The sequence below is a fragment of the Poecilia reticulata genome, chromosome 15, assembly GCF_904066995.2.
Source record: "Poecilia reticulata chromosome 15, P_reticulata-male-v2, whole genome shotgun sequence".
NCBI classification, from domain to species: Eukaryota; Metazoa; Chordata; class Actinopteri; order Cyprinodontiformes; family Poeciliidae; genus Poecilia; species Poecilia reticulata.
The window spans coordinates 24548086-24564432 of NC_088844.1; the positions used below are offsets into that span (position 1 = coordinate 24548086).

At 38.7% G+C, this 16347-nt stretch overlaps 1 long non-coding RNA gene across 3 annotated transcripts; it reads left to right on the plus strand.

Moving 5' to 3' along the window:
• Window positions 1-200: 200 nt before the first annotated feature.
• On the plus strand, window positions 201-7419 carry LOC145555144 (uncharacterized). 3 transcript variants are annotated; one of them, XR_014091233.1, is made up of 7 exons: window positions 201-1336; window positions 1965-2039; window positions 2542-2614; window positions 3010-3081; window positions 4830-4901; window positions 6161-6232; window positions 7036-7419. It is a non-coding gene; the product is annotated as an uncharacterized LOC145555144 (long non-coding RNA). The 3 variants fall into 3 exon arrangements; XR_014091234.1 differs by lacking the exon at window positions 201-1336 and having other exon boundaries at window positions 1579-2039; window positions 7036-7092; window positions 7163-7419; XR_014091232.1 differs by lacking the exon at window positions 201-1336 and having other exon boundaries at window positions 1576-2039.
• The last annotated feature ends 8928 nt before the right edge of the window (window positions 7420-16347 follow it).

Here is a 16347-nt window from a genome sequence, read left to right on the forward strand (position 1 = left end):
TCATGATTACTTATGTTACTGTTAGCACAAAACTTTTAAAATGTATATTTTGTCGTAATCTCAATGTCGCTACTCTGCATACATGTAGATTGTCTAGGTAGTCTAAATTGTCTATTGGCAGGTACATCAGCCAACCTTTTTCTGCAGGTGTTGTGTCTGCCATTAGACAACAGTTTATGTTGGATCTTTATCATAAAACAAGTGTTTGGAACTGCCCTGCTGCTGAAATGTGCTATACAAATAAACATGATTAATTGATTGAACAGAAATGATTAAAAGAAGTGACAACATTGCTGGTGGGAGATACCATCTAACTGTTGCCTCTTAAATAAAGAAAAATGTATGATAAACTATTTAACTTTGAAATATTGAATGAAAGTTACAAAATATTACTCAAATAGTTTTTTCTTGTTCCTGGAAAAAAATCAGACCTTGTGTGCTTCAGAAACAAATGGAATTCTCCTTTTGTTGTATCCCTCCTCCTCTATCAACTTGGTACAATCCGACAAGTCCAGGTGCAAGCCATTAGTATTCATTTAACTTGTTTCATTTGTTTTGCGTGGAGAAAGAGGTAAGACTCATACAGAATCTCTTAAGACATTTAAGTACATATAGTTTAGTAATTTTGCAGAATGTTGTAGGTTACTTGATGCTTGGATACACCAAAGCATCTGATTTGCAGCAGTTTAGCTAGTAATTACCAACCATGTTAGCCAATGTACCAGAGTTTAAAGGGAAGGTGGCTCACTCCAGAATTAGATAAAACTGTATTTGGTCATTTTCTGTACATCAGTGAGTGATATTGTTTCACGGGCACAAATTATCCTAGATAGTAATCATTAGTATTGAGATGATGTTTTAATTTTTTTAAGATTTTGAGAACCTGTCAATAGAAAGTCAATTATGTAGAACTGTGTACTTCAGTACATCATTTTCGCATAAAATAACACCAAATCATATTATGTACAGCAGGGGTGTCAAACTCAAGGTCTTGAGGGCTGGTGTCCAGCAACATTTAGATGTGTTTCTGATGTCACATGGCTGGATCAGATGGGATGGTCATCAACTTGACTGCACTGAGGAGCTATTTCAGTAATATACTTAAGGTGTTTTAGACCAGACAGACATGTAAAAGTTGCAGTACACTGGCCCAGGAGGCCTGGAGTTTGACACCCCTGGTGTACAGTATCATGTTGTTACTCAGTAACACATTCTCTGATCTTTGCAGAAGATGTCAGCAAAGAGGTCTCAGAGAGCAAACATGATTCCAATTGTTATTGCTCCTTAGGTGAAGATAAAGAAGGATTTGATGTAAAATATCCCAATTCATTTAAAGGTGAGTTGTGACTTTATTATGCATAGGCTTCCATTTTTTATTAAAGTTTTTGTTTTTCCTTTGTTTTTCTTTTTCACTTTTAAACAATTTTTATACTACACATTATTAGCATAGATCATGTTCGATGATCATTATAATCAGAATACCTTTCTTTTTCCAAAGGAGACAAGCAACTGCTCAAAATACAAAAGCTTATATTATATATATATATATATATATATATATATATATATATATATATATATATATATTACTCAAATAGTTTTTTCTTGTTCCTGGAAAAACAAGGAACAAAAACAATAGGGAGGACTGTTTTCATATATATATATATATATATGAAAACAGTCTGAGGACTGAGTTTTGAAATTACAAGTACAAAATAATGAGTTGCATTCAGTTGACAAAAAATGTTTAAGTAACCACAGAAAGACATACAATTAGATCAATTGACTGATTTTGAAAAATGTTAATTTCATTTGCTACTATTTGATATATCTGCATTGTTTGAAGTTTATCCTACTTATTATGTGTACCTACAGGTAGAGGTGTGTTCAGCTAAAGGTGCTTTGCTCATACAGTTGGTGGACTTTATTTATGGAATAATTCAGTGTACATCCCTTCATTTCAGATTTCCAAAGTTGCTGGTGATGTAAAGTGGCTGGTGATGTGGACATGCGGATCCTGTTCAACCAACCCTCCAGAGGTAATTTTGGTCTCCAACGACCAACTTATTCTCTAAAATAAAGTAATTGAAATGATATTAAATATTGTTCAAACACACATGCGTTGTGTAATACTAGATATGTTAGCTGCATAAAAAGGAGGACTGAGTTTTGGAATGACAAGTATAGAAGAATGAAAATTACATTTAGAAGCGCACATACACACAGGTCCTATGTAATACTCAAAATGTAAGGTGCAGGAATAGGGAGGACTGAGTTTTGAAATTACAAGTACAGAAGAATGAAAGTTACATTGAGAAGCACACATACACACAGGTACTGTGTAATACTCAAAATGTAAGGTGCAGGAATAGGGAGGACTGAGTTTTGAAATTACAAGTACAGAAGAATGAAAGTTACATTGAGAAGCACACATACACACAGGTCCTGTGTAATACTCAAAATGTAAGGTGCAGGAATAGGGAGGACTGTTTTCTACATTGGGAACAAACTCACATATAGTGAGTGTTCTTTACATTTCAGATTTCTAAAGATGAACTGTGTCAGGCTGGTGACGTGGATGCATGCGGATTCTGTTCAACCAACCCTTGCATAGGTAATTTTGGTCTCCATCGACCAACTTATTCTCTAAAATAAAGTAATTGAAATCATATTAAGTACTGTTCAAACACATAGGTGTTGTGTAATACTAAATATGTTAGCTGGATTAAAAGGGAGGACTGAGTTTTGAAATTACAAGTATAGAAGAATGAAAATTACATTTAGAAGCGCACATACACACAAGTCCTGTGTAATACTCAAAATGTAAGGTGCAGGAATAGGGAGGACTGAGTTTCGAAATTACAAGTACAGAAGAATGAAAGTTACATTGAGAAGGACACATACTCACAGGTCCTGTGTAATACTCAAAATGTAAGGTGCAGGAATAGAGAGGACTGTTTTCTACATTGGGAACACACTCACATTTAGTGAGTGTTCTTTACATTTCAGATTTCCAAAGATGAACTGTGTCAGGCTGGTGACGTGGATGCATGCGGATTCTGTTCAACCAACCTTGCAGAGGTAATTTTGGTCTCCATCGACCAACTTATTTTCTAAGATAAAGTCTTTGAAATGATATTAAGTACCAGTGGTCCCCATCCTTTTTATCACCGCGGACCGGTGAAGACTTGGCCATTTTTCTGTGGCTCGGTTTCTTCTTTTTTTACCCCGAATTTCCCCTTACAACAATCTTAGAACGTTGCTTGCGATAATCGTAACCGTTCATCCTGCCATCTATGGCTTGTTAAGACTGATCGCATCCAGTCGTTGGAACATTGGGACTGCTCCGATCTAAAATCGGGCATATTCTCACAGCTTGTAGGGTTTTCCTTGATTGGGAGCTAGAACTCAACCTGTTCAATTTGACAGGCAGCCAATCAGAAAGCGCTGTGACGTAGCTCATGGAGGGGAATCCCAAACAGCTGAGCTGACATGCCCAAAATGAGTCCGGTGGACATCGGAGATATGTGGAAACAGCATGAATGTTTATTCAGCATTTCGTACAAAGAATATCCACAGAAATGATGACGAGTGGAGTTGGAGCAAAATTGCTACCACAGTTGATAAACCCGGTAACTTTTCAGCTATCCATCATTAAATTAACGTGACACAAGGCTATTCATTCAGTCAAAGCTTGATGCTTACACTAGCTATATGCATTGCAGGTAGATTGTAGTTGTGACATCATTTTGTACTAAAGCCTGCTCACATGGCAAGATTTGCTCCTGTTATGTGGCTGGACACATAAACCTGTTGTACTTTTATCAGCTCTGTGGTCACAGAATTTGGAAAATCGTCTGACAATCCTAAAATCTTGCCGTGTGAACCAGACTTAAGACTTACAAGCTATACTCCTCTTTTCTCGTCTCGATCACTGCCATAATGCTTTCTGACTCTAGTCGCTATGCTAACGTTCACACATCCCTTCAATATAAGATTTGAAAATGCCACAAAAACGAATATTTATTTTCATGAAAATTTTAACTTACGACAATGACAAATTAATGGGAGTCCTGAGCTTGTTTCTCTGCAATGAGATGATCCCACCTTGGAAACGATGACACACAATGCAGAGGGTGTAATGGCAAAGCAGTTTGAAGCTCCATTGCCTCATCTGTAAGCCGGTACATATTATGCAGAGTGGGCTTGGAACATGGGAGTCACCTACAAGTCAAGGATAAATCCACTCTCCTGTCTCTGGTCCTTTTCCCCTTTTTTAAAGAAACTTTCCAAACATATCGCTTTCTTACTCATTGTGGGCTCAATGTTGGTGAGCAAGACGTAACAGAGAGAATCCGGTTAAAGGGTTTTCAAAATAAACGATCCTCCATACTCAGACAATATGTAAACCAAAAATATTTTTCTTGTGCGGCCCGGTACCAATTGGTTCACGGACTGGTACTGATCTGCGGCCTGTGGTTGGGGATGACTGTTAAGTACGGTTCAAACACACAGGTCTTGTGTAATACTTGATATGTAAGCTGCATAAAAAGGGAGGACTGAGTTTTGAAATTACATGTACAAAAAAATGAAAGTTACATTTAGAAGCGCACATACACACAGGTCCAGTGTAATACTCAAAATGTAAGGTGCCGGAATAAGGAGGACTACGTTTTGAAATTACAAGTACAGAAGAATGGAAGCTGTTTTAGAAGCGATCATACACACAGGTCCTGTGTAATACTCAAAATGTAAGGGGCAGGAATAGGGAGGACTGTTTTCTAAATTGGGAACAAACTCATATTCAGTGAGTGTTCTTTATATTTCAGATTTCCAAAGATGAACCGTGTCAGGCTGGTGACGTGGATTCAGGCGGGTCCTGTTCAATCAACCATCCAGAGGTAATTTTGGTCTCCAACGACCAACTTATTTTCTAAAATACAGTTTTTGATATGATGTTAAGTACTGTTCAAACACACAAGTCTTGCGTAACACTTGATATGTAAGCTGCATAAAAGGAGAGAACTGAGGTTTGAAATTACAAGTACAAAAGAATGAAAGCTACATTTAGAAGCGCACATACACGCAGGTCCTGTGTAATACTCAAAATGTAAGGTGCAGGAATAGGGAGGACTGAGTATTGAAATTACAAGTACAGAAAAATGAAAGTCACATTTAGGAGTGCACGTACACACTGGTCTTGTGTAATACTCATCATGTAAGTTGCAGAAATTTGGAAACCTGAATTTTGAAATTACAGGTAGAAAAGAATGAAAATTACATTAAGAAACGCACATACACACAGGTCCTGTGTAATACTCAAAATATAAGGTGCAGGAATAGTGAGGACTGAGTATTGAAATTACAAGTACAGAAAAATGAAAGTCACATTTAGGAGTGCACATACACACTGGTCTTGTGTAATACTCATCATGTAAGTTGCAGAAATTTGGAAACCTGAATTTTGAAATTACAGGTAGAAAAGAATGAAAATTACATTAAGAAACGCACATACACACAGGTCCTGTGTAATACTCAAAATATAAGGTGCAGGAATAGTGAGGACTGAGTATTGAAATTACAAGTACAGAAAAATGAAAGTCACATTTAGGAGTGCACATACACACTGGTCTTGTGTAATACTCATCATGTAAGTTGCAGAAATTTGGAAACCTGAATTTTGAAATTACAGGTAGAAAAGAATGAAAATGACATTTAGAAACGCACATACACACAGGTCCTGTGTAATACTCAAAATATAAGGTGCAGGAATAGTGAGGACTGAGTATTGAAATTACAAGTACAGAAAAATGAAAGTCACATTTAGGAGTGCACATACACACTGGTCTTGTGTAATACTCATCATGTAAGTTGCAGAAATGTGGAAACCTGAATTTTGAAATTACATGTTGAAAAGAATGAAAATTACATTTAGAAACGCACATACACACGGGTCCTGTGTAGTACTCAAAATATAAGGTGCAGGAATAGGGAGGACTGAGTATTGAAATTACAAGTACAGAAGAATGAAAGTCACATTTAGGAGTGGACATACACATGGGTCCTGTGTAATACTCAAAATGTAAGGTGCAGGAATAGGGAGGACTGTTCTCTACATTGGCAACAAACTCACATTTAGTGAGTGTTCTTTACATTTCAGATTTCCAAAGATGAACTGTGTCAGGCTGGTGACATGGATGTATGCGGATCCTGTTCAACCAACCCTCCAGAGGTAATTTTGGTCTCCGACAACCAACTTTGTTTCTTATATAAAGTCATTGAAATAATATTAAGTACTATTCAAACACACTGGTCTTGTGTAATACTCATCATGTAAGGTGCAGAAATTTGGAGGACTGAGTTTTGAAATTACATGTAGAAAAGAATGAAAGTTAAGTTCAGATGAGCACAGACACATGGATCCTCTGTAATAAACTGGATAGGTTCATACATTAGGTGGACATTGTTTTATTTTTAGAAACAATCATTCAGTGTTTATCCCTTCATTTTAGCTCTCCATAGAGATGCCTTGTCAGGCTGCTGAGTTGGATGCATGCAAATTATTTTCTGGTAACTCACCTGACATAAGTTTTATCTCAATGACCTTTTTATTTTCTAAAATAGTCATGAGAATACTAAGTACTGTTCAAACACAGGGTAATTACGATTAAAAACAAATAATCATAACAATTCATTGGTTTTGATACCTTCACAAGTGTCAGGATCAAATTCTTATTTTAAGATTACACTTTTTTCGGTTAACAGTGGTTAACTGTGTGTGAGATCATGATATCATCCATGATGAAATGTCAAGTTTAGAAAAATGTTTTATGTGAAGGACTGTTTTCACCTCTGAAATGGAGTGGTGTGTGATGTAAAGGTAATTTTTTTGAGAATGGGAATTGGGTTCATCTTTTGAATATGATCTTCCATGTCTAGTTGTGCTGTATGTTGAAATTGAGTCATAGTGCAGCACTGACTTTTTAAATACTTATGCTTACCTCCCTTTGTCAATTCTTACTTTTCTCTGTCTAGTTTGCAACCAGTCCCTGCACAAAATGTGTTATTGTAAATAAAAGGAGGACATCACTGGTAAGCTTTTAGTAGAAATATTCTTGCTGAAACGCTTTCAATGTATACAAAATATGTTTTTAATCAACAGGTCTGTCCAGAACAAAGTTCAAGTGAAGCGATATCATCAGAAGAGGAGTATGCTCCTGATTCCGTAGATGATTCAGACATCTCATGGGATGACAAATGCACTCCACAGAAATATGGACTAGTTATAGTCCATATTTCCATTTTTGGACTTCTTAATGCACATAAATTTTATGTTTTTTGTATGTGTATGCCATGGTCCTGATAAATAAAATTGGCCCTGACAATTACTGTTGGTGTCATGGGCGGAGCCAAGCACCTCATTATCGTTTGTCCTTTTAATACAGCATTGGGTCACATTCTTGTATTTTGAGTTCTGAAGTGTGTATCTAAATTTTTAAGTGAGATCTATGTTGTGTAGCTCTAACAAGATTTTTGACAACTTACTACGTCTTTCTAGCATAAGTGGAAAGGGGTGTCCGTTTAGTGTTGCAAAAAACTGGTTTGAAAAAAGTGTCCTGCTAGTACACCAAAACCAGTATAGGTGTGTGTGTGCGTGTGTGCGTGTGTGTGTGTGCGAGAGAGAGAGCGTACACTCTCTCTCTTTTACATGTGTGCATTATCTATGTGAATAAATCCTTCCAAGCCCCATACGCCTCAGGGTGATGTGATGCGGCCAGTGCCCGAGAAGCCTTACCCCAGCTAATTTACAACCAGCCTAGTGTGTCCCCACTACACCTCTTCTCACACATACACACACACGCATGCATGCACATTCACAAACACACACAGCTTGATGACACCACAGTGAAACATGTCGTCTAGACGACATTGAACCTTGAGTCCGCCCAGGGTAATTGTTTTATGCAAATGGAGGGAGCGAGGGCTGACATGATTGGGGCAGACTTAGTTTCGATTGAAACGTGTGTGTGCGTGTGTGTGTGTGCGTGAATGCGTGTCTATGTGGCAGCTGTTATAGATGTGGTGTGGACTGTGGTGTAATGCTAGTAGCCATTAGTGTTATTGTTATTGTTGGCAATGCTCTATTATTGAGCAGGGCGGGGCAGAGCGATCTACAAACCAGGATGAAATTATGGAGGTAGAAGACACACAAATAAACACACATGGAAAAATGTTCAGTAAAAATTCACCTTGTCATTAAACTGAATCATGACTCCTGTATGATGTCACACACTGCATCTTTGAAGCTAATATAAATCATAGAAACCGTGAAAAAAATATGCACACAAGTTGCACAGTCACTCACTGCTTCTGTTAGTTCGCAGCACCTCAAGTGCACACACACACACACACAGACACACACACACACACGCACACACCCCCCCACACACACACACATGTACATGCATATACACTTTGGGCCTTGTGTTATCAGGACATCATAGAGGAGTGTGTGTAGGGGTGTTTGTGTGTGTGTCGTGGCCCAAGTCGTAAATTTAATTTCATGCTGGATTTGCAGAGCTCATCTGAATTGCATGTGAGCACAGCCTGATGGGCTTTAGTCTCAGCGTTGCAGAGTCACACACTAAGACGCAGATGCTGCCACCGATGGTGGCCGCGAGCATGAGCGCTTGTAAAAAAATATGTGTTCAGGAATCAAAGGGCAGACGCATGACCTTAGAGCATACCCAGGCATTTACAGTAAAGGCCAAAAGTTTGGCTTTAGGTTCTGTTGTGATATTTTTTTATTTATTGTTTTGTTTTTTTTTGCATTATGCAGACTGATATGATTTCTGGTAAATTTTAGCTAAAAGAAATGTTGACCTTTTACTTTTACCTTATTTGCACAAATATTAGCACAGGTGAAGTTGTGAAACGTTGAATTTATTTAGCAAACATTTTGCTATAAGAGTATGTGCTTTGAATTGTCTTCTTTTAACACTTATCTCAAAAGCAAACAGCAATAATTCATCACCGATTTATATCAGAATGGCCTGATATGACAAACTGTTGATTGGAATATTACAGGAGGATTTCTGGAGAATTAAGAACTTCACTGTGTGATTCTGTTACAGGGGAAAAGGCTTCAGGACTTCACAATTATTCTACAAGCTCCAGGATTCTGGAGGGAACGTCAGGACGTGTGGAACGTGTGGGTGTGTTAACAAAATGTCTGGGAAGAAAGACATCATCAGTGATGACAAAAAAGCTATTGCTACCCATCAATCTGGGAAGGACTAGAAGGCCAAGTCCAAAGTTCTACATTTTTACGATGAAAACAATTATTTATAAGTGGAGAAAATTTAAGCCACCTGCCAATCTCCCAACAAGAGGCAAAGTATTCCTAAGATTATTGCATTCAATGCTTAAAGAAACACCAAAAAGACGGGGAAAAAAACGGTTTGATTTCTGTTACTACAGGGCTCAGTTACATTAAATGTTACAGTTCATATCACAATGATTACCAAAAGCCTGGAGGTTTGCTTGGAGAGAGCCTCTGCAAAAAGGAATATAGCAGCATTGCTTCAGTTTGCAAAGTTTCCTCTTAATACCCTTTGGACAGACACTGTGAGACCAAAGCAGATGCTTTTGCCCATTTTGGGGAAAACCAAAATTTTCATAGACTAAACACTAGCAAATCTTAAGCTCCATTGTTGATGAGAGATGAATTTGGGTTGTTTTGCCTTCATCTCCTCTGGTAAAATGTGAGGCCATTTTTCTCACAGCAATGACTTGGCTTGAACTTGGATCAACAGAAAATAATTTCAAACATAGCAGCAAATTCACAACAGAATAGACCTAATCAGGTTGAAATGCTACCATGAGCCCTTAAATGAGATGTACTGAATTAATTACCTGTGAAACTTATCTCACTGAAACAATGTTGTAAAAAGAAGTGGGTCAGTTCTTTTTTGTTTTCAAGATCCCCAGGCTGAGTTCAACTCAACCCCTCTAATGTACCACCTCACCTGGCCAGCTTAAGATGCCCCAAGGCAACCATCGCATTCAGGGCCCCAGGCCAGGGCTTAGAACCAGCGCAAGCACCAGCCCTAAATCCAGGGAACATACCCACCAGAATCAAAGCCCTCCAGGAACCCAGCCCAGGGGTAACATACCCCCAGAACCTTGAACCCACCCAGTAGCAGACACCCCACCAAACCAGTAACCTTTGTCTGCCAGTACAGACTGCCTAAAAGCCAGCATGCAGCCACGAGGAGTCAACCACCCCAAGTGGGGATGACAACCACCTGCCCCCGGTGGCTCCACTCCTGAGACCCCGTCCCTCTGATATCCCCAAACCCGATATGTTTTAGGCCTGATTTCCTCCACAACAATGTGAGGGTCTGATAAAGTCGTGTAGAATAAAACTACTGACGGTTGTTGCTTTTGAAGGTGGTTCTGCATTATATCCCATGGCAGAACCACCTTGGTTTATTCTTCTCACATTCTCGTTTCGTTCAGACCTGAGAAATAAAGCCTGCGTAATTCCTGCAACCTGCCTATCTGCCACCTTCTTCTGCGTTGGGATGTTTTAACCACCCTTATTCTCCATCTATAGTCACGGTAAAAGGAAAGCACATAGCATTCAAATACCAGGGGTTTCAGGTGCACCAATTTTTTCACAAACAATTCCATTTTGGATTTATCCTTTGTTTGGGAAAGAATGACATGATGGAATTTGTGGCATGCGAACGAATGGAAGAAAGCTCGGCAGTTACCCTTTTACAAAGAGTGCAGCAATCTGGAAAATGTCTTATTCATCTGGGTTCAGGTAACCTCCCTCTCACATTCTGGTACTACAGCAGTTGTTACAGCAGAACTCTTCTGTGGTTGTTTTGTACTAAAGAGCGAAAGTCAGCGACACCTAACAGATTTGAAAATGAAAAACTATGTTGAGGGTTCTAAAGGAAATATTGTTTTTCCACTTTTTTTTTTGTTTCTCCCACTTTCTTTTTCTCTGTCACTATACACAAACCTGCTGAGGCCAGTGGCAATTCACTTTGTGCTGCCTGAAGGACAAATAGAGTGGAGAGGGAAAAAACCCTTCATTTTTCACTTAAAAATAAAAAATAAATCTTTTCAAAGATGCAGTGAATAAGATTCTTTGCATTGTTTTCCGTACAAACTTTCAATATCGGCGTTCCTCTGTAATTTCTTCGCATATACAAAGTGAGACTCTACCAATAACTGACAAAGGATGGTTTTTGTTCCACTCTTGTTTTGAGAACAATCGTTTAAAACTAATCATATGAAACCTTGAAGTACAAAGTATCTTCTGAAAGACTTGATTTTTGTTAAATAGGAAAAAGAAAAATCGAAACAATGTACCCTCTAAAGTAGCTCTTGTAAGTTGACATCTGGTAGATGAAGGGAAAAAGAGAAAAAAATCAAAGTGTAGTCAAAGTTTTATTTTATTTGTACCATTTCAACCTTTTTAAATGTAATAAAAATTTTATCAATACAACTTTAACTTATCAAATGTCTATCCTCTTAGTTTCTTGTAAAACAAAGATTTGGCAAATTGTTTTGCAAACTGGTTAATGATGTTTCTATCTTTCAAAGATAAAAAAGAAAAATCTGCTCCAGGCAAAATGCAATTCTGTGAGTCTATAATCTTTTACATGTTCTATATGCTTCTCTCTTTTTTCACTGGAGCTAAAATGGAGACTGCACTAATTAATTGCAGTTGCAAACAAACTCACCACAAATCATCTCAAAGTCTCTTCACATTGAGTGGATGAATTTTACTACCTTGTAGAGACATGTTCTGTAACGAGGTATGTATTTGAGTTTTGAGTATTATCGGAAATCATGGGAATGTTCCGCATACAAAAAGGCAACCACAAGATTTTAAACACATGCAATGCATATTTGCCACGTTTTTTATTTTTATTTTTTTTACTTCCTTCAACCTGCTATTTGTAAACTGCATAAATCTGTAAATAGGAGCATTTTCCACTAGCTGCATTTACATAAAAGCACAAGTATGGATTGTTTTACTCTTGTTCTGTTGAGTCCATCTTTCTTTTTGTGCAGTCTGAGAATTAAACAGATGCATAAACTGTTTTGCACAAGAAAACAGCATAGTGAATGTGGATCTTACAGATGTTCGTGTTGCTGTTTTCTGAGCCAAAAATATACTGTATGTGTTATAAGTTGTTGGATCAGACAAGTAAAATAATTATAAAGTATCAAGACATGCTGTGCTCCTTCAAAACGTTGAAAAAATTCACAAAGATTCTTTACTGTAACAACCAGATGGAGTTCTTGTTGAGAACACAGAGATCAGCAGTGAGAATTATGTGCTTTGCAAATCTATGGCTCATTCCTCTTCAACACATCATAAACCCAAAGTCATTTTACAGCTGACTGTAATACTAGGATCAATATCCCTTCTACTGGGAAAAATAATTTTATCCTCTAAGTCTTGGATTTCTGGGAGCCCTGGTTGTAGGTATCAGATGATTTTCCTTGTATAGAACTCTATTGTCGGCTGTTTTACTAACAGTTGTCTATATTTCTCTTTTTACAGGGTTTTAAGTCTTAGATTTTGTTCAAAAAATTTACTCTGAACTAAAAAACACACACACAAAAAAATCTTGCTTCAAAATACTTTAACACAAATAATATTATTAATGTTAATTTTTTAAAAAAGCCCAATGAAGGACATTAGCTTTGAACTTTGTGCTTTTGGGAAAAAACAAAGTTTGAGAGATAAAGTCAAACAAGCAGCTGAGAAGGAAATACCTTCAACAAACATCCTCGCAGCAAGTACGGCTCCTATTCCTGAGCCCTTTATCTTCCCCATGCTCCTCGGTAACAAAGGCAAAAGCGGACATACACAAACACGCTCACTCTTCTATCCCCTTGCTTCGCCCGGCCGGTCTCAACATCCCAGCGCTCTTTGTGGTGACGTCCCAACAATTCCATCGGGTCCCTCATTAAGGCCCAGCCGCTGGGTCTCCAGGGGACGAGAGGAACAGATGGGGGTGGCGGCTGCGTAAACTTAGGAGAGGTCACCTCGTCGTTTCCCTCTTCCACCTCCTCTCATCCCTCCCATCCTCAGGTCCTTTCAACAGAGAGCGTAAACAAGCATGAAAGGTTAGGGCTGTTTTCAACCTGCACCATCTTCTCCCATCGGGGACAATGGAGCCTGTACCACCAACAAGGCCACTCTTTGTTTAAGACTGAAATTCGGCAAGGGTCGATGAATTGTGAAATGTGTTCAGCAACACAAGATAACTTCTGTGCACTGCATGATTTTATGTAAGAACTGTCAATAGTGGGATTATTACTGATGATTGCCCACAGCCTGTTCCTTGGATCATTATCTTGGACCACAGTACGGGCCGCCGTAACACTGCTGGGTAAGAAGTAGGCCTTATTCTAATGAGGACGTAAGGGACAGATTTGAATGGGAAGTTTGAAGTGTTATAAAAGCTGAAAAGGAGAAAAATGTAACAAAGTATGAATCTGAACACTGGATTCTTCTAAAAGTGGCATCATTTTTTCCCTTACATCAAATCCCTCCCTCTTTAAACCTGAGAAAGTCATCTTAATGCAGTTCTATGGATTGCACTTTGCTATGACTGTGTGTGTTGTATGATCTGTGTGTCTCTGTGTTGCCATGTGACGGACTGGTGACGGGGTGAGCCTCTTCTTGACCCCAGTGTGAGCTACGAATGAACACTGCTGCAATGCTAGTTTGGATAGATTTATTTATTTATTTGCGTTTTGGCTGATCAGTAAGTTTGACATTTGTTAAAATGGGAGAAATGTAAAAATGTTCATTTGACTACAGTTATCTAAAGAAAAGCTAGAGCAGAGTGCAGTTAGTTCATTTATTACGTGGAATCTAAAGAATAGTTTTTTGCACAACTTTAACATAGTGTTTCTAACTATTTCTGAACCTAGGCATGTTGCTGTGCCTATTTTCTCTTTTTCTTTTTTGGTCAGTTAATCTTGTTGTACGCTTACACAGTTTATCATGGCATTGTTCAGGCATTTAGAACTGCCCACCATTACACTGAATGGCCAAAGATTGGAACGACTGTGTGCATAACCTCTGCTTACTAATAAACCAAAAGATCCCATTAAAACTCTCCCCATGGCCATATAAAACCTCCTTTTAAGAGTCATTCCTCTTTTCTTTTACAGCTATGTTCTTGCCAGACCCAGGGTGTTGTGTATTGGCGACACATACAAACATATAAAGCCCTTCCCTTTTTTATGGCTGCAGACTGTATGTTTGCTGTCATATGAAGAAACGACCGCTGAAGGAGACGGCCGTTTCAGACACCACTATCCCCCCTGTGATCCATAACACCAAGCGATTTTAATGCAGCGAGTAATTACAATATGCCCCCCAACCTGCTCGCTCCTACATCTTAGAGCAGAACTGCATCACCTCAGTGTGCACATGAAAAGTTGCGCATGCACTTGCGTACACAAATGCAAACAGACTGGTAGTAATTTGGCTCTAAAAGTATGCCTAATGCCATTCAAAACCACTTTTAGGGAGTTGTAAATGACTATAGTTAGTTTGCAACTACTTGCAACTTTTTTTTTTTACTTCTGCCTGTAAAGTAACAGATAACAGACATTCTTAGGAACATAGAAATAAAATAAGAAGCTCAAGCTTGAGACTGATTGAGACTCAGCAAAAGTTTACCAGAATCAGTATTTTTCAAAAAGTGTTACTGTAATATGAACATTCAGTGCAATAATGTTAAATATTTTAGACTGTGAAACGTGGCAATAAAGAATGACTCTGGGTTTTAGTTACAAGAATGATGTCATTCTTATAACTTGCTTTGTGTTAGATGTAAAGTTGCAAGATGGAACTGTTTTTCAGGCATTGTGTTTGGCCACTTATTTTCTACGTGAGGATTTTCTCAACAGGCCTGCACAGTGGCGCAGTTGGTAGAGCTGTTGCCTTGCAGCAACAAGGTTCTTGCTTTGATTCCCGGCCCCGGTCTTTTTGCATGGAGTTTGCATGTTCTCCCTGTGCATGCGTGGGTTTTCTCCGGGTTCTCCAGTTTCCTCCCACAGTCCAAAAACATGACTCTCAGGTTAATTGGCCTCTCCAAATTGTCCCTAGGTGTGAGTGAGTGTGTGGATGGTTGTGTGTCCTGTGTGTCTCTGCGACAGACTGGCGACCTGTCCAGGGTGACCCCGCCTCTCGCCCGAAACATTAGCTGGAGATAGGCACCAGCAGCCCTCCCGACCCCAATAAGGGACAAGGGTGTAAAGAAAATGGATGGATTTTCTCAATAATTCAGCCTTAAAATAAATTTTTAAACTATTAAGTTTTTTAAGGTTTTTGTGGGACTGGTTACTGTTATCTGCAGTATACAAGAAGGAAATAGACAAACAAAGAAGAAGACATACATGCAGCAAAGGTCCTAAGGTCAGAGATTGATCCTCAGCTGGATGTGTTAATAACCCTGAATATGGGGCCGTTTTATCCGTTTTACCTCTTCACCACAGGCTGCCCGATTTTAGACAATTTCATGCTCTAGGCTTTTGTGGAAAAGTTTGGGGATGGACTCCCACTGTTGTAACATGACTTCACAAGTGCTCAATGCAAGGACATAGACACAGTTGACTGAATCTGGTGTGGAAATCTTGACTGAGCTCCAGAGATCTGACCATAACTCTACAGAACACCTTCGGGAGGAATTCGAGCACAGACTGTGAGCCAGGCCTTTTTGTCCAAAAATGGTGTCTGACCTGACGAATCCCCATGAGGAAGGATGGCCAAAACTTCCCCGTAAACACACTGAAAAGCTCAAGCTTTTGAAAAGCTATAACGACTGCAGAGGTTGGACCAACATTGTATGAAACCCCATATATTAAGAATGACATATAAGACAAGTTTCAATGTGTGAAGGCAAAATTAGTTAATACTTAAATACTTAGTGGACTGGCTTAATTTTAATTGTTTAATTTTGGTAAGTGTCCTTGAAACAGAACAACCCTTAAATATATTTCCTGTTTGATCTGCAACGCAAGAAAGACACAATCAGATATTTAGTTGATCGAACTTATGGTGTGTATATTTACCAACAATCCTCCAGCATCTCCAGTCCAGCTGCTATTTTTCTCTGGGGTTTTGGCAATCACAGCTTGAGTAAACACCAACTCTGTCATTAACCATATCAGCATTGTCTCTATTTCACCCTCCACGACTTCTCATTCTCTCCCTATATGACTCTGTTCAAACAGATGAATGTGATTGGACCCTGCTTAAAGTGACATTAGAAGTTGGTGTGTTTAATGACTCAA